The sequence below is a fragment of the Mesoplodon densirostris genome, chromosome 17 (assembly GCF_025265405.1).
Source record: "Mesoplodon densirostris isolate mMesDen1 chromosome 17, mMesDen1 primary haplotype, whole genome shotgun sequence".
Lineage (NCBI taxonomy): Eukaryota > Metazoa > Chordata > Mammalia > Artiodactyla > Ziphiidae > Mesoplodon > Mesoplodon densirostris.
In genome coordinates this window covers 60,479,216-60,498,203 of record NC_082677.1, presented here as the reverse complement: position 1 = coordinate 60,498,203, position 18,988 = coordinate 60,479,216, and the positions used below count along the sequence as shown (strand labels likewise).

Here is an 18,988-nt window from a genome sequence, read left to right as displayed (position 1 = left end):
TAGTTTCCTTTTTTGTCCCTCTTTACAAATGAGTGATTTCTCTGGAATTTATAAGAATATCAAGCTGGGAATGTTTTCTCACAAAAAACCCTAAAAGAAAAATGAATTTCTTAGTATCTTTCTTCCACAGCTCTTTTCTTTTTTTTTCGGTTTCAAATCATTTTTTATTTTTTTTTAATACTACTTTCTTGAGGTATAATATACATGTAATAAAAGCACATATTTAATGTGCACAACTTGATGAGTTTGGAGATAAGTTTACAACTTTGAAACTATCACCACCATCCAGCTGTACACATATTCATGACTTCACAAAGTTTCCTCCTGCTCCCTTTATTATTATTTGTGTGTGTGGTAAGAATACAACATAAGACCTACCCTCTTAGAAACTTTTAAGTACACAATATAGTATTGTTAGCTATAGGCACTATATTGTATAGTAGATTTCCAGAATTTATTTACCTTACATAAATAAAACTTGGCACACTTTGACCATCACTGCCCCATTTTCCCCTCTCCCAGCCCCTGCCAATCACCATTCTACTCTCTCCTCTTATGATTTTGACTTTTTTTTTTAATTGCTGTGCCATGTGGCTCACGGATCATAGTTCCCCAGCCAGGGATCGAACCCATGCCCGCTACAGTGGAAGTAGAGTCCTAACCACTGGACCACCAGGGAATTCCCAAATTTGACTATTTTAGAGTCCACATATAAATGAGGTCATACAGTTTTTGTCTTTCTGTAATTTCCTCCATGTTCATCCTGTTGTTGTAAATGGCAGGATTCTCTCCTTTTTAAAGGCTAAATAATATTCCACTACATGTATATATCACATTTTCTTTATACATTCATCCACCCATGGACATTTTGGTTGCTTCCATATCTCGGCTAATGTAAGTAATGTGGCAATGAAAGTCAGAGTGCAGATAGATAATTCTTCAGGATCCTAAACTCAATTCCTTTGGATAAATACCCAGAAGTAAGATTGCCCTAGCTTTAATTTTTTGAGGAATCTCCATGCTGTTTTCCCTAATGGCTGAAATAATTTACATTCCTACCAACAGTGCACCAGAGTTCATTTTCCCCGACATCCTCATCAACACTTTTTTGTTGTTGTTCTTAAATAGCCATCCTAACAGGTGTGAAGTGATATCTCATTGTGGTTTTGATTTGTATTCCCCTGATGATTAGTGATGTTGTGCAACTTTTCATATCCCTAGTGACCATTAGTACATCTACTTTAGAAAAATGTCTATTCAGGTCCTTTGCTCAGTGTTTAATAAGGTTATTTGTTTTTTGCTATTGAGTTGTAGGAGTTCCTTATATATTTTGAATATTAACCCCTTATCAGATATATGATTTGCAAATTTTTTCTCCCATTCAATATGTTGCCTTTTCATTCTCTTGATGGTTTCCTTTAGTTCACAGAAGTTTTTTAGTTTAATGTAGCTCCACTTGTTTATTTTTGTTTTTTTCACCTGTACTTTTGGCATCATATCCAAAAAAATATAATTGCCAAGACCAATGTCAAGGAGCCTTTTCCCTATATTCTTCTGTGGGCATTTTATGGTTTTAGGCCTGACATTTAAGCCTTTAACCCATTTTGAGTTGATTTTTGTGTTGGTATAAGATGTAGATCCAATTTCATTCTTGTGCATGTGTATATCCAGTTTCCCCAGCATCATTTATTGAAGAGACTATCCTTTCCCTTTTTTGTATTCTTGGCACTCTTGCTAAAGATCAATCGATTGTGCATGTATGGGTTAATTTCTGGGCTCTCTATTTCATTCCATTGATCTAGGTGTTTACTGTTTTTATGCCAGTACCATATTGTTTTGATTAATACAACTTTGTAATATATTTTGGAATCAGGAAATGTGCATCTTTGGCTGGAGGCATCCCATTTCCTGATTCCATGGACCTTTTCTATTAAACACCACTGAAGTATCCACCAAATATTACTTACCAGGTTTATTACTGACTTTTTTTCTGTACTGAATATAAGCTAACCATATCAATAAATCATAATGGTAAGGAATATAGGCTATAGAACTGTCAATCAGTAACCATATTCTTCTCCATCAATATTAATCTGCATGGGCATTAGGCAAGCTATACTGTGTATGTTATATGGTTACTGTGAGAAATAAATCAACTTTAACAAGGTAATGCTCATGGACTGATACCTGTATATATACATCATATATTCCATATATACAATATCATATACATACATACATATGTGCTGATTGATAGACAGACATACACATATTAAAATCCTCATTCTCTTGGTTATAATATTTTGAAAAAAATTATGCAGGTTCTATACCCATATTCTGATAAGTAAACAAAAAAAGAACACATAAATATGTTTTCTTTTTGTGCTGATTAAAAAAGAAAACAAGAATAAAAAAAGAATGCTTACTTTCCATTTATTGTTTAATGTGAATCTTATCCTAAATGTTTCCAAGCCTGTCATAAGGTATATTTGATTTCTTGAACTTTAATGTTAACCCTGATTGTGGAAACCCTTACTGATACTTTTATTTCTATGATATGATTCACCAGGTCTTTTTTTTCCCTATATTTTGAGGTATCTCACATATACTTTGCTATTTCACTCTTAACCAACTACACTTGGAACCACAGCTAAGGTACCAATTACAACAACAGAATTTTACAGCTAGAAGGGAGGCACCTTAACTATCATCTGGTTTAACTCTTCCATTTCTACAGAAAAGGGAAATAGTTCCCAGAGAGATGAAGTGACCCCACCCACACCTTGGCAACCTCTCTCCTATGGTATTATCAAAGTTCTTACATTTCAAAGGTAAACGGTCACAACAACCAATTCTGATTTCTTTTTTCTACCATAATCTCACCTTCTCCGATCTATTTATTTTTTCACCCTATGCTATTGGAACTTTACATTCATTCTTTACCCTTCTTATTCTTTCCAACAAACACCTTAAGCAGGCTTCCTATTATTGACAAGAAAAAACAGCTTTTGGCTCTGTACTAACTCTGTAGAATCATGGTAGTGCATTTATTTCCACCTCATCCCATTACTGTGTAAAAGAGTAGACATATTTACAAAAACAAATCATGTTAGACATGTAAAATCTAGATGAAAGTGACTGAAGAAAAAAACTGAATTAAAGACATGAGATTGCACGAATACCAAGGGAATTAATATATTAAATCTATACAGATTTCAGAACATTGGAGTACAACCTTGTAATTTGTCACTCTGAGCCAAAAATTAAGCTACAAACTATACATTCATCATAAGGCTTAAGTTTAAAAGACTGTACCATGCTTTATTGCCATATATTCTAACTTAGGTAAATTTATATTTCTTTCCAAATGGTACAGTGGTCAATTTAAATAAATTAATCAAGACTGGGTTCTTCAAACATAATTGGTTAAGCATGAAGCCAAAAGAAAATTCATTCAAATATACTAATAATATTAATTTCATCCTGTATATTATGGATACTTGTTTCCTAAACTCTTAATGCAAGCACATTGATTGTATCTTTATTACACAGTTTTTCAGAATGTGTATCTCTAGTATAAAGACTCCAAATGATGAGAAAACTTACTCATTGTTTCCTAAAGATTCATGAAAAACACCGTTAGTATGGGTAAAATTAACTACACTATAAATATCATGTCTTATGCTTTTGAGTAATACATATTCTTAATCACAATTATAATCATAAAGAGGGAGGCTAGCCCTTATAGTGCAGTACTATGATAATTTCATAAAAGCTTAGGGTGGTTGAGCTTCTCTCCACACTTTCAATATTTTAAATACTATTTCATCATGTTTCACTTCTGTAGAAAACCCCCAGGAGTGATAAATTAAGGAAATTAAGGCTCAGGATAGAAATTGCTGTCACTGTATAAGTAGTTTTGTCTACCTTTTTGCTAATGAACCATTCTCTTGTTCTTGAAGCATTTCACACTGTATAGTGAATAAGGGAGTGCTTTATCTTCAGTGATAGTATGAAAAAGCGAAAACAGATATTCAATTTACGTTGGTAATTATGAGTATTTGATGTAGTGTTTTAGGCCATATAACTCTTCATATATAGTCTTTATCAATGGGGGCATCCAAAAAGGTTAAAAAAAACACAAAAAAAAAACGTTCTCAGTAAGTCATGCTATACTAATATTATGATAATTAAATCAACACTTGGGCTTCACTGTTTCGATAAAGAGGTATTAGAGGTACCAAAATTGAAATCTCAGTGATAATGTAAAAGAAAATGTGCAAGTTTTCAGAATAGCAGCAGTGACAAAGAAAGGCAAATATATTGGATAATAAATTTAAAAAATCAAAACCTAATTTATCAAAAGTAATTTTCATAAGCTATTGGCATAGTATGGAACATTTATCTTTCTTCTGGAGTACTGGCTTTGTCTAAGAAAATAATTTATAATCTCCAAATAAAGAGATTATATTATCTTGTGGAGAGAAACACTGTCCCTGGACAGTTTCCCATATCTACCTGTAGCCACATTGATCTTTTTCTTTCCTCCATAAGGAAAATGTCCTTCCTCCTCTCTAAGGCCAATGTCTTTAGTCTTATTAAGGAGCTTCTTCCTTATCTTAGAGCCTCCCTGCTTTGCTTCATCCATCTCTTGGTCATTGACCAGAGAAATTGACATTAGTATCTTCCCCATAAACAAAAAGAGTAATTAAACATAGATACCCTACATCTTCTCCAATCTCTCCTCATTTTGGGGTTCCATCCAGTCAAATTTCTTGTCTCCAATTTTTAACCTCATATTACTCTCAGCTCCCTTTATTAAATTTCTATCACATAAATCATCCAAAATTGATACTTTTCAGAGTTTCTAATGATCTCCATGTTGTCAAATCCTATGGTCACTTTCTGACTTTGCCTCGCTGGTCATCTCATCTTCCTATTCTGAACATGGTAGCCTAGTCCCTCCTTTCTAATTCTTCTCCTTCTGTGGTACAGCATACTTTTCTGTCCTCCCTTCTCAGTGACTGCTCTTTTTCAGACTCCTTTGCAGACTGCTCTTCTACATGACCTCAAAAAAGAGTGATTCCTTGAAAAGTATCACCCTGATTTCAATACAATACTTTAAATATACCCTTTTCCTGTATCTGTAAATCTATAAATATTTCCCATACTGCTTTAACCAGATAGCTCTTTTGAGAGGACAAGATTCACCAGCAATGACATTTGGAAATTTAGCTATTTTGCCTTTTTGAAAATTATGACTTTACTTTGAATATTACAGATACATGAATAGTATTTACTAAATAGCATTTCTAATAGGAAAACCCATTTTCTTTGAAATGCTATATAAATTTTTTGTTCTTTTATATAAAAAATAAGATGTTTGATCTAACTACCTGAATTTTTTGAACTAAGTTTTTTGTTTTGTGTTGTTTTGTTTTTGTTTTTTGTTTTTTGCAGTACGTGGGCCTCTCACTGTTGTGGCTTCTCCCGTTGCGGAGCACAGGCTCCGGACGTGCAGGCTCAGCGGCCATGGCTCATGGGCCCAGCTGCTCCGTGGCATGCGGGATCCTCCTGCACCAGGGCACAAACCCGCGTCCCCTGCATCGGCAGGCGGACTCTCAACGACTGCGCCACCAGGGAAGCCCTTGAACTAAGTTTTGAATGATTTTTCCCCATTTAAATAATTTACTTGAACTTCTAAATCATCCACAACACATGCGAATTTACATTGTTGAATCACTCTAGTTTAATTTTGAGAACTAACTGTTAAATAGATTTAAATTTGGCTAAATCAAAATGAAACTAAAATCATTACCTTTTTGTGACATGAGCAAGGTCACTTTAGATAACATATGTGGATTCATGTGTCCTTAAATCTTTATTAGAATTTTTAAATTATGTTTAACACCCCCACTTTTTATTTTTTAACTTCACACTTTTACTTTTTGTGCTGTGACACAGAGGGAAATGCTGAACTGACATCATTTCTACACTTGGTAATCTACTCTGGACAGCCACTTCCTCTGTCTTTTCTATAACAAGCCTAGGAGTTCAAAGTTAAAGCAAACATGGATTATAAGGTGAGATGATGCCCTCTTTTCCCTGGGACAGAGGTAGATCTGGATCTGAAAGAGAATCCGAGAACAGCTACCTCAGCAGGAGTGTTCCAATGATGACACATTCAGTCAGTAGTGAAAACTGGCAGTTTCTGAAAATAGAGCTAAAAAATAAATGTTTCAAGCACATTTAAGGTCAGATATAGAATTCATTATTTTTCAGAGGAAATGTAGAAGGAAACCTCAACAAACAAGTGAATTTAGAAAGTACATTTTAATTTGAAAGGTGTATATTGTCAAAATTGACAGAAATTTATTGTTTGAATTTATGTTTAGTTCCTCATCCTTTCTGAGAAATTGTATTCATTTTCTTTTAATCAACTGATTGTTTGTGATACTTAAATATCTTAATCATTTGAATATTCTTATTTGTGAATTTAAGAGTATTAGCATAAATTTGAGGTCAGTTAAAATTATATGGTATGGGGCTTCCCTGGTGGTGCAGTGGTTGAGAGTCCGCCTGCCGATGCAGGGGACACGGGTTCGTGCCCTGGTCCAGAAAGATCACACATGCCGTGGAGCAGCTAGGCCCATGAGCCATGGCCGCTGAGCCTGTGCATCCGGAGCCTGGAGGCCACAACAGTGAGAGGCCCGCGTACCGCAAAAAAAAAAAAAAAAAAAAAAAAAAAAAAAAAAAATTATATGGTATGGGGAGTAAGAACGGGATGAAGAGAAAGTCTCAGGAGACAGAAAAATAGAAGTGACAGAAAGAGAGGGGAGGGGAGGGTAGAGAAAGAAATGGGGAAAGAAAAGAAGAAAAAGAAAGTAAGGAAAAGCAAGAGTATTTGAATGAGTAACAGATGTTACCTGATGTTTCTTGCCATGGGGTCCTAAAATAGTTACAATTTTAGAAAATCCAAAAGTTTTGAAGAAAATGTGATTTTAGTGGAATGAAGTTACAACTTCTAAGAGAAACTAGAGGTGACTCTAAGAGAACCTTCTTAAAGGTAAGGCTTTTATCTTTACTTTTTTTTTTCCATTATCTTCTCTCCACTTTCTTCTTATTGCAGGTATTTATACCAAACAACTGGTGCATTAGCTAAGTTAATGTCTACACAAATTGATGGTCACCAAAAGTTTTCATTTAATTGTTTAAATTCATAGTACTGTTTGTCCAAGTGCTGAATTCTCATTTAAGAGAAAGTAGAAAACAAAGATAAGCAGAAGAAAACTTTAAAAAATTTGTTTGGATACTTTCCATGTTTGGCAAACAAAGTAATATCCAAACAATTCATTGACATTTTATTTGAAAATTAAGACAAAACGAACTGTATAGATGCGTTTGATGTAATTTGTGTTGATAGCTTTGATTTCAGAATCCCAGAAACAAACATTCAAAACAGTCATTCCAAATATCCTTTCCCAATACACTTCTGTTTAACTTGAAAACTCTGGATATTTTATCTCCTTTAAATGTTTTATTCTTTAATCAGCACTTAATTTTGATGCACTACCATTTAACATTGTAATCGTACTTAACATTACTTAAAAGTAAAATTTAAACAAAATTGTACTCATTTTCAACCGTAGTTTATAGTTCCTACATTTATTTTGTAAAGATAACCTATACTACTATTATTTATAAATAGTATGGCAGAAGTTGCTACATGGGTCCAGTTCTATACAATATATACCATGAGACATTTACATTCAATACCTCACAAATTTCTATTACATGTAAAGGACACAAAAGTTTCTGTAATTTAAACACAATAATGAATATTTTCTTTAGAGTAAAGACAAAAGAAACCTTTGGACTTACTACTAGCCTGAGCAAAAGTATGATTTGCTTGCACCTATACAAGTAAATCTTCTTTATATATGAAAATATCAATGGCTAACAAAAGTAAAAGTCATTGTGAAATTCTCCAAATCTTACAAAGAAAGGTAACATCTTAAATCCAACTGTTGAGATGGTAAATAAAATTATTTAAACCCAACCCTTCCCTTAATTTCCAAAATTTTGGCATATAGTTATAACTACACAAACAAAAATACTTCAATAAGAGACAAAATTTCCTATTAGCATTTATTCTAATAACCATTAACTTTATGAGAATTAAAATCAAGCTTACTAAGAATGAAATTAGTATAATCCTTGGTATAAGTTTGTATTCAGACATAATCTTTAGACATCTGCATCAGTACATACACAAATAATATGCAACAACTTCTAGATGACAAATATTAATAATAGTAAAATCAGACTGTTTTTAATCAGTCATTTCCAAAATGACTGATATGCTCATATCATAAGTAATACAGTGATAAATATTCATATATCAAAAGCTTTGTTCTCATCTCAGATTTTTCCTTAGGAAGTTAAATTGTATACTTTTTATAAATTTATTTTATTTTATATTTGAGTGTGACTACAGTCATGCCTTCTATAATTCCTACAAACATTTGTGCAGAGGCTTAATATGCAAACATATTTTATATATGTCCAGGGGACACTCCTGGTTACAATACATGTTTGGAGGGTACTGAGTTCACTGTTTGTTTAATAAACCATAATTATTATGTTGTTTAGCTTCTCCACATCCATTTATATATTTAATAATATATTTACATATTTAGTCTTCTTGGCATGGGAAAAATTGAGCAATGTATTCTTAGTTCCTATTACTATTTGAATTTTATGCCCCTATATGTTGGCTGCTAACAGTTTGATTAAATGGACACTTAAATATCACATTATTTAGCACATAAAAGTGTTGGAATGTTGGTATGATTTTATTGCCAGTTTCATGCTTCAACAATAAAGAGTGGTCCATTTTTAATGCTTTTAAAAACTAAGTATTATACTGCTTAATTTTAATATTCTCATCACTGCTTTAATGTTGCTTCTACTTACCTAGTGTATCTTTTTTCTATCTTCTCTCTTTGTATTCTCTGAATCCCTTTATTTTAGGTTTTTCTCATATTAACAGTTGTAGGGGGAGCAAGATTTGCCACACCAAAATATGTCTCTTTGACATAAGGATTAATTTAGGCTGATTATTTTTAAGAAACAGAAGACTCAGAAAGTTTTGCTTATTATCTCCTCTTACCTGCCTATAAGAATTTAGGTAAAGGGCCTGTTCCTGTTAGGGAACCATTGACCCAAACCACCTGCCCTGGCCAGGAAGGATAATGACCTGTTGCATGAGTTATCTCACAACAGGAGGTCCCAATAAGGGACACAGAACTAACAAGCTACAGACAGCCAGAAAAATTAGGGAGAGACAAAAAGGAGGGAGGAGACACCAGTCCATAATATGTCCTACCAACCTCCCAGAATCCTTCTTGCTGGAATCTATCTTGGCTGAGAGATGTGCATGCCACCAGGAAGGACCCTGAGTCAGACCAAATATGGGCACAAGCAAGATGATTGGCCAGAGACAACCCAGAAACTAACCCTGTTACCATATAACCTGAGACCGTGAGCCACGTGGCAGAGAAGTTCTCCTGGGGTCCCTTATGCCACTGCTCTCCACCCACGCACCCCTGTCCAATAAAGCATTTTGCTTTGTCGGTACATGTGTCTCCTTGGGCAATTCATTTCTGAGTGTTAGACAAGAGCCCACTCTTGGGCCCTGGAAGGGGTCCCCCTTCTGGTAACATTCCCAGGACACAGCTATTACCAGGGATATCTCCAAAGAATATAGGCTATGTGGTGGGGGAAATGGACAGGCCTCAAGATCAGAGTCTACCCAAAGTCCCATGTCTCTGTATGGTCCAGCAAACATTTATTTATCAAACATTTACTTTTCCATCTCCATGTGAATTGCTTTCCTCCCCTATGAAGTCCCAAACCACTTTGCCCTCCAGCCCAACATCCTTTTTTGTCTTCAGCTTAATTATAGTAAGGATTTTGGCCATTTTGGTGAGTTACTCAATTTTCCTAGGTCTCTGTCATGTATACACGTTATTCAACTTTTTTTGTTTTTCTCCTGGTAATCTGTTTCATGTCAATTTAATTCTCAGACTAACCAGAAGGACTTAGAAGGGCAGAAGAAAAGTTTTTCCTCCCTGACACAGTATATATTTGGTTATTAAGGTTTTGTTACTAAACACAAGTTCATGTGCCTGAAGCACAGTGAGACCAAACAAACTGAAACACCAGAATTGGGAGCAGAGAAAGGTTTATTGCAGGGCCAAGCAAGGAGAGCAAGTGGCAGGGGGCTCATGTTCAAAAACCCCACACTCCCCAATGGTATCTGGGGAGAAGTTTTTGTAGGCAAAATTTCGGGTAAGGGCTACCAGGTTTGTGGCTTTCTTTGAATTGGTTGGTGGTGAGGTAACAGGGCAGTGTTCCAGGAATCCTGTGCTCAGCCTGAAGTTGCCATCCTCCACCTGGATGGGGGCCTTAGTTCCTGCAGAAGGACTCAAAGATATTGTTATATATATTCCTTGAGAAGGAACCAGGACCCTGCCCCAAGGCTGCACTATTGTTTCTTGATTAACCTCTGTTTCTGCATTTCCTCCCTTCCCTGATTAGCAACGTTTGAATCTGCCCTTTGGAACTCAGGGAAGGTAAAGGAGGCTGAATGGAGCCTATTTCCTACAAACAAGAAATGGGGGAAACAGAATTTGTACTTGGGAGGGCCCCACAGGATTCTGCTCAGTTTCAGTTTTTTTGACCCAAAGGAGAGATCAATTATCTATTAAAATTACTTTCCTAAATGATATGTTTAGCTTTACTTTTGTCATCTTATTTTAAATATTTTTGTTCTTATATATTTGCCATATTTTGCTGAAAAAACTCTATGCCATTTCTCATTGTAATCCAGAGTATACATGTCCTTTCTTAAATGCCTTAAAGCTTTAGAGATACTTAAATGTATATTTTCCTGTATATTTCCTGCATATTTTCCTAATGAATAACACCAAATCTATCTTACATGTTCTATAAAAGAAGGGGAATTTTAAAGACTGTAATTTCACTCATCTTACCGAATCTTCCTGCCAAATCCTCCTGCATTTTGGATTCAGGTTGTAATTGTTAAGTTATTCCTTTTAGATTATATGTCTTCTCTTATGGCAATCACATTCTGATTTATATTTAGAGTGTATGATTAAAAAATAATTAGAATTAAGTCTTGATTTACATTTATTCCCGTGCCTTGTTGACAGAACATTTATATTTCTTCTCAAAAGTTTAGTTTTTGATTCATGTGTTTAATTGGCTAAAAAATTACTTTACATAAATCTTTCAGGAATAGTAACAAAAGTGGTTTACTATCCAAGGCTTTTCACATCTGAGAATTCTGCCATTCATTTGTCTTCTCAATGTTCCTTGCACACTATGCTTTTTTTTGGAAAACATCTTACACTGTTATCTTTTCATCCCATCTTTGTTTCTTATGTTTCTTTAAAAAAAAATGATGGCACAAAGTCAATATTTTCTACACTTCATTTCTGCTTCCTGCAGTTATCTTGATAAAGCATGATGTTTTCTCTTCTATGATTTGTGAGCTACAGGCATTTTCCATTATTATGTAAGAGAAACTAACTCTATCCAATGATGGAATTTTCCCATTCACTCATAATTAAAAGAGGAGTTGATGAATCCAGGCTGGATTTGTGCCAGAAAAAAAAGGAAAAGGTTTCTATTTTGATCCCTCACTGTTTATCTCCTTTCTGTATGATTCTGAAACCCAGCAAGACCCTGCAGGGGCCTCCTGAGTACAAAAGCCCCTTGGTGCCCTCCACTTCTTATTTGTAGAAAAAAGCTTTAGTCTCCTAGGCCTTCCCTGAGTTCAAGGAGCAGGCACAAGCAGTTACTAATTAGTGAAGTGAGGGAATACAGAAACAAAGGAAAAGCAGTCAAGCAAGAAAAATAATGATAGCTTAAACAATAGTTCAGCCATAAAACAGTCCTAGTTTCTCCTCAAGGGATATATATAACAATTTGACACTTATTTTTGAGTTGTTCTGCAGAAACTAAGACATACCCACCCAAGTGGAGGATGGTGACTACATGCTGACCACGAGCATGTAGACCCCAGACTGGATGGACTCAGAAGGTTGATGATTAAGATTCACAAAATATCACCCTGTTACCTCACCACCAATCAATCAGAAAAAGTCCACAAGCTGATCATGCACCCTGCAATCCTCACCCTTAATGTTGCCTTTAAAAACTCTTCCCTTAAAGCCAACAGAGAGTTTGGGTCTTTTGAGCATGAGCTGCCCATCCACCTTGCTTGGCCCTGCAATAAATGCTGTACTTTCCTTCACCACAACCCGGTGTCAGGAGATTGGCTTTGATGTGTGGCAGTCGAATGGACCCAAGTTTGGTTCAGTAACAATTTTTACTCTCATATTCTAACAAGAAGGACTAGTTAACCCCTTGTTATATCTCTAGTTCACTAATATAATAGGCTATGGATAATAAGAAAGGATGTAAGGGCTTTTAAGAAGTCTCAGCTTGAAAAACTAGGTATTTGGTGGTATCACTACTGAGAAAAATATTACTGGGAGACAATTTTGTGTTAGAAGTATAGATTCAGTTGTGGGTAACAAATATGTTTGATGTGTGCACTAGGTACCATAACTATAAGTACAGTAAGGAATAAAAACCATCTGCTTGAGATAATAGACAAACAGGTAAAGAAACAGATACAATTCCTATTGTCTTTTAAGAAAAGTGACAAAAAATAAAAGAACAGAGTATAATGATAGAGACTAACAGGGTAGAAAACTGGTAGATACCACCTTGTACAACCTGTCAAAAGAAGCATCATCAGTAATGAGATAAATTGAAATCATATACCTCCTGGTAGGAGGCAATGAAAAAAATGTAGCATCAATTCTGTGATATTCTTGTCAAAATGTAGTTTAAGTGAAGCTAATCACAAGGAAACATTAGGAAACCTAAATTGAGGTATTCGAAAAAGGAAAAAGAAAAAAGGAAGGAAGGAAGGAAAGAAGGAAGGGAGGGAGGGAGGGAGGGAGGGAGAGAGAGAGAGGAAGGGAGGAAGGGAGGAAGGGAGGAAGGGAGGAAGGAGGGAGGAAGGAAAAAAGGAAGTAAAGAAAACACTGGCCAGAAATTATCAAATATGCCATGGTCAAGTTAAGGAAAGTTTGAAGATCTCTTCCTGACACAAAGACACTAAAAACACTTGACTTTTAAAAACTAGGCAAATTTCTGAACTTGATCTTTTTGCTATTATTGGGACTATTGTTGAAACTTTAATAGTGGTCTGAGGATCAGGCAGAAGGAATGTATTAATATTAATTTCCTGGTTTTGATGGTTGTATTACATATGTATTGTGCATATACACATGTGTGTATGATGTACACATATTGTGTGTGTGTGTTTGTTGTATATATGTAGGAAAAACACACTAAAGCAGGGTTTTTCAACCATGGCATTATCAGTATTGACATTTGGGGCCAGTTAATTCTTTGTTGTGGGGATTTCCTGTGAACTGTAGGATATTGAGCAACATCCCTGGCCTCTGTTAACTGAATGCCAGTAGCACTTTTCCCCTTCTTCCCCCACCTCCTGCTCCAAGTTAACAACCAAAAATGTTTTCAGATATTATTAAATGTTTCCTACAGGGCAAAATTGTCCTTGGGTTAAGAACCACTACTAAAGTATTTGGGGATAATGGGTCATCAGGTTGGCAGCTTAATATAAAATGGTTCAGGATAAAAAAACCTCAGCAAAGTTTAAGATGAAAATGTACAGAGAGAAAAGAATCTATAAACAGCTTTTTCAGTATGGTAAAAAAAATACAGATAAATCTTAACAGAAACATGAGAAATAAAGAAATACACAGTGATGCAATAATACAGATGATGGCTCTTTTCTCATAAAATATGAAGCTAGAAAACAGTGAAATGATGAAAGAAAAAAATGTAAACCAAGATTTCTACATACAATGAAAATACCCTTCAAAGAGAAAGGTAAAATTAAGACATTTTCAGAAAAAAAAAGTTAATTTGTTATCAGCCAACTTGCAACACAAGAAATGCTAACAAAAGTTTTTTAAATGAAGAGAAAAGACATCAAATCAAAATTCTAATCTAGAAGGAGAATACAGAAATAATAAGTATGAGGACAAATATAAAAGACTAGATTTTTTAATCTCTTAATTTCTTTGAAAGACAATTATCTGTTTAAAAGAAGAAATAAAATTTCATGATGGGGCTTATGATTATATAGATAAAATTATATTACAAAATATATCACAAAGGACATAGAAGAAATAAAGAAATGTACTTTTCCCAGTTTTCTACACTATGTGTAAAGTAGTAAAAAATTACCACTACGCAGAATTTATATTAGTTAAGGATAAATTGAAGACTTTTGTAATCAATAAAAATAAGTTAATAATAAATAACATAAAGACATGTAACTAACTCTGCAATGGATGAATTAAAAATGAATACTGAAAATTCAATAAAACAAAAATAAGGAAAAAAATAAGAAGAAATAAAAAATGAACAAATAAAAAACAGATTGTACAAATACAAAAAAAGGAATATGTTTCATTTAACTCAAATATATAGATATACATAGATCAACAGATACACATGTAAAGATAGAAATATATGTATATAATATACAGTAAATTCGTTACATACAAATAAACTAAATTTTCTAATTAAAAGGCAAAAATTGTCACACTGGATAAAAATGTGAGACCCAATAATGTTGTATACCAGAGACATATTTTTAATACAAGGAAAGATAGATTGAAAGCAAACATGTGGACAAAGCTAGACTATGCATAAAAAAGCAGTACTATTCCAAAATGCGTATCTACCTAAGAATAGAGCTTCAACATACATGAAACAAAACTAAAGGTTTAATAAATAAATTAGCAATCATAGTTGAATCTTATGAAACCTTTGTCTGTAATTGATAGAACAATTCTTTGACTTACTGACAAAAAATTCAGTATGGTTACAGATCCTTGAGCTTATTGACATTTATAAACTACATCAAACAAATGAAAAATGCACAGTGTGTTTTTGTGCAATTAAAATATTCATCATGGGGAAAGGATAGTCTCTTTAATAAATGGTGTTGGAAAAACAATATCCACATACAAAAGAATGAAACTGGATGCTTATCTTACATCACACACCAAATTCAATTCAAAATGGATTATAGACTTAAACATAAAACCTGGAACTGTGAAGCTCCTAGAAAAAAAGCTTCTTGACATTGGTCTTGGCAATGATTTTTTTCCAGACATGACACCAAAAGCACTGGCAACAAAAAAAATAAAAATAAAGAAGTGGAACTATGTCAAACTGAAAAGCTTCTGCACAGCAAAGGGAGCCATCAACAAAATGAAAAAACAACTGATGTAATGGGAGAAAATATATGCAAACCATATATTTAATAAGGAGTTAAGGTATCCAAAATATATAAGAACATATAATGAAAACTTACAACCTAAAAGCATAAAAGCAAATAACACAATTGAAACATGCACAAGGGATCTCAATAGATATTTTTCCAAAGAAGACATATAAATGATCAACAGGTATATGAAAAGGTGCTCAACATCATTAATCATCAGAGAAAGTCAAATCAAAACCACAGTAAGACATCACTTCACACCTGTTAGGATAGCTGTTATTAAAAGAAGAAAAAGTGTGAACAAATATGTGGAGAAAAAGGAACCTTGTGCACTATTGGTAGGAATGTAAATTGTGACAGCCATTATGGAAAATGGAATGAAGATTCCTCAAAAAACTAAAAATAGAACTACCATATTGTCCAACAATCTCACTTATGGATATATATCCAAAGGAATTGAGATCAGGACCTTGAAGAGATACCTACAGTCCCATATTCATTGCAGCATTATTCACATTAGTCAAGATACAGTAACAAACTAAATGTCTGTCAATGGACAAAAGGATAAAAAGAAAAGTGACATATATACAACAGTGGAATATTATTCAGCTTTAAAAAAAAGGAAATCCTGGGTGAACCTGTAGGACATTGGGCTAAATGAAACAGGCAAATAATAAAGAAAAATATTGCATGATCTCACTACATGTGAAATTTAAAAAAAATTAAAGTTGAACTCATAGTAATAGAGAATAGAACAGTGGCTACCAGAGGCTGGGGGATGGGGGGAAAGGGGATATTTTTTTTACAAAAAGGAAAATAGAATGGTGGTGATTGCCAGAGCCTGAGGGGAGGGAGTCATGGAGAGTTACTGTCTAATGGGTACAGAGTTTCATTTATATAAGACGAAAAGAGTTTGGAGATGTATGGTGCTGATGGGTGCAAAACAATATAAATATACTAAATTCCATTGAACACATTTAAAAATGGTTATGACAGTAAGTTTTATGTTATATGTATTTTACCATAATAAAAACAACAGTAACATTCACCATGATAGGCCATATGCTGAGCCAAACATTAAGTTCCAACAAATTTCAGGTTTTAGATCTTACATAATATATTCTCTGACCAGAGTAGCATTTAATATGAAATCAATACCATAAAAAATACCTAGAAACTCCCCAAATATTTGTAAATTAAAGAAAATACTTTGTCTCCCATAGTTCATAAAAGACATCAAAAGATAATTTAGAAAATAATACAAAATGATGAAAATATCATAAAATAACATCATTTGTGCGGTGAAATTAAATTTGTGTTGAGAGGATAGTTTGATCATATAAAATGTTTCTATAGGAAAAACATCTACATGTTTAAAAGTCAGCTAAAGAACAAGAGAATTATAAGCAAATTAAATAAAAAGAAGGTGGAAAAAATAAAGTAATAGAAACAGTGTAAGAAATAAATGAAATTTTAAAATACTAGGAAATATTTGCAAACTGAAGAGTTTCTTTTTGGAAAAGATTCATAAAATTTTAAACCTTAGCAAGACTAATGTTAAAAAAAGGATGAAAGATGGAATATCACTTCAGACCCTGCAGGTACTCAAATGATAATAACTGAATATTATGAACAACTTCATGCTCATAAATTTGACAGATTTGGTAAAGTTCTTCAAAGAAACAAATTACCATAGCTTATTTAAGAAGAATTAGATAACCTGAGTTGTTCTGTATCTATTAAATAAATTAAATTCACAGTTTGAAAATTTCAGTCATAGGTTGATGAATTCTCTCAGACATTTAAGGAAGAAATAATGACAATTGCATATAAACTCTTCCAGAAAGTAGACTAAGGGATAAGCATACTAACTTGATTTACAATCTCAGTACCACCTTAATATCAAAATTTGGCAGAGAGATTTTATGCAGAAGTTCTTTTAAAACATTAGAAAATCAAATTCAGCAAATAAGAAAGATAATATATGCATCATGAGTAAATGGGACTTAGTGTACTAATGACAGGGTATTTTAATATCTGAAAAAATAAGTCAATGTATTTGAACTTATTAAGAGAATAAAAAAGACACACCCATATGATGATCTCAATAGATGGAGAAACACTTTTGACAAAATTAAATACGTGTTCATGATAAGCTCTCATAGAAGATTAAAAGTAGAAGGAAACTTTCTCAGTCGTATAGAGGGGCATCTACAATATATAATACTACTGATTATACTTAATGATTATATATTGAATGAGTTCTCCCTAATATTGGAAATGAGGCAAACATGCTTGTCTTTATGACTTCTGCTTGACATTGTACTGGAAGTCTGAATCAGCACAATAAGCAAGAAAAATGAATAAAATACAAAATTTGGAAAAGAAGCCAAAGAAGTGTCTTATTAACAGAGATGATAATTTACGTAGAAACTCATAAGAAATTTATAATAGAGGACACAAAATCCATATGTAAAAATAAGGTAAATTTTATTTCAATATGCAGTTCTATTTACTAGCATCCAAAAAAAATAATTTAACCAAAAATATACAAAAAATCCTGCTCTGAAAACCACTAACAATTGCTGTGAGAAATTAAATAAGACCTAACTCCATATTCGTGAATTAAAAGACTGAATAGACTCAATAGTGTTAAGGTGCCAAATTTAGCCAATTTGGTTATTAGATTTAATCCAAATCCAAATCCCATCATATATTTTGAAGAAATTGACTCGTTGATATAAAAATGTATATGGAAATATGAGACCTAGAGTAGAAAAATAAAAATAATGATAAAGAAGCACAAAGTTGGAGAACTTAATATTCCTAGCTCAAGACTTACAAAAGCTACCATAATCAAGACTGTGGTAGCAGGGTAAGTGAAGATATGTAGGTCAACAAAGCAGAAAAATATATATATATACAAACACATATTTTGTCATTTCGTTTTCAACAAAGGCATCAAGACAATTCAAATTGGAAAGGACAAATTTTTCCACAAAAGGAGATGAAACAACTTTATAAGCACAAAGGAAGAAAAGAAGCTTAAGTCCTACATCACATGATACACCAACTTAATTTCAGGTATCTAACAGATTTAAGTGTGAAGTCTAAAACTATAGAGATTCTAGAATAAAGCTTTAAAGCTTAAGAGACTATCTTCCTCATTTTAGGAAAGGAAAGAATTTTTTAGACAGGATATATGTAACAATAAATATAAAAGAACAATTAATAATAGAATTCCTTTAAAAAAAAAAAAACTTCTTGCCAAAAGACTCTGTTGAAATAAAAGGATAAGCCATGGACTGGGATGACATATTTAAAATATACCTGACAAAGAGCTTGTATCCTATATAGGTAAAGAAACTCTGCACATCAATAATAAAAAGACAAGCAAATTTGGAAATAACCAAAGGACTTAGATACTTCAAAAGAGAAGAATACAAATGACCAAGATACAAATGAAAATGCACCTAGCATCTTACATCATGTGGGAAATTAAAACCACAAAGAAATACTTCCTTCCCCAGTGGGATGGAAAAAATGACAACACTAAATGTT

The 18,988-nt window shown here is 33.4% G+C and overlaps 1 protein-coding gene across 1 annotated transcript in view; it reads right to left on the bottom strand.

The window, feature by feature from the left end:
* Nucleotides 1-18,988, bottom strand: part of GPC5 (glypican 5) — a 1,328,413-nt gene that overhangs the window by 897,994 nt on the left and 411,431 nt on the right. The gene's annotated exons all lie outside the window — the stretch shown is intronic.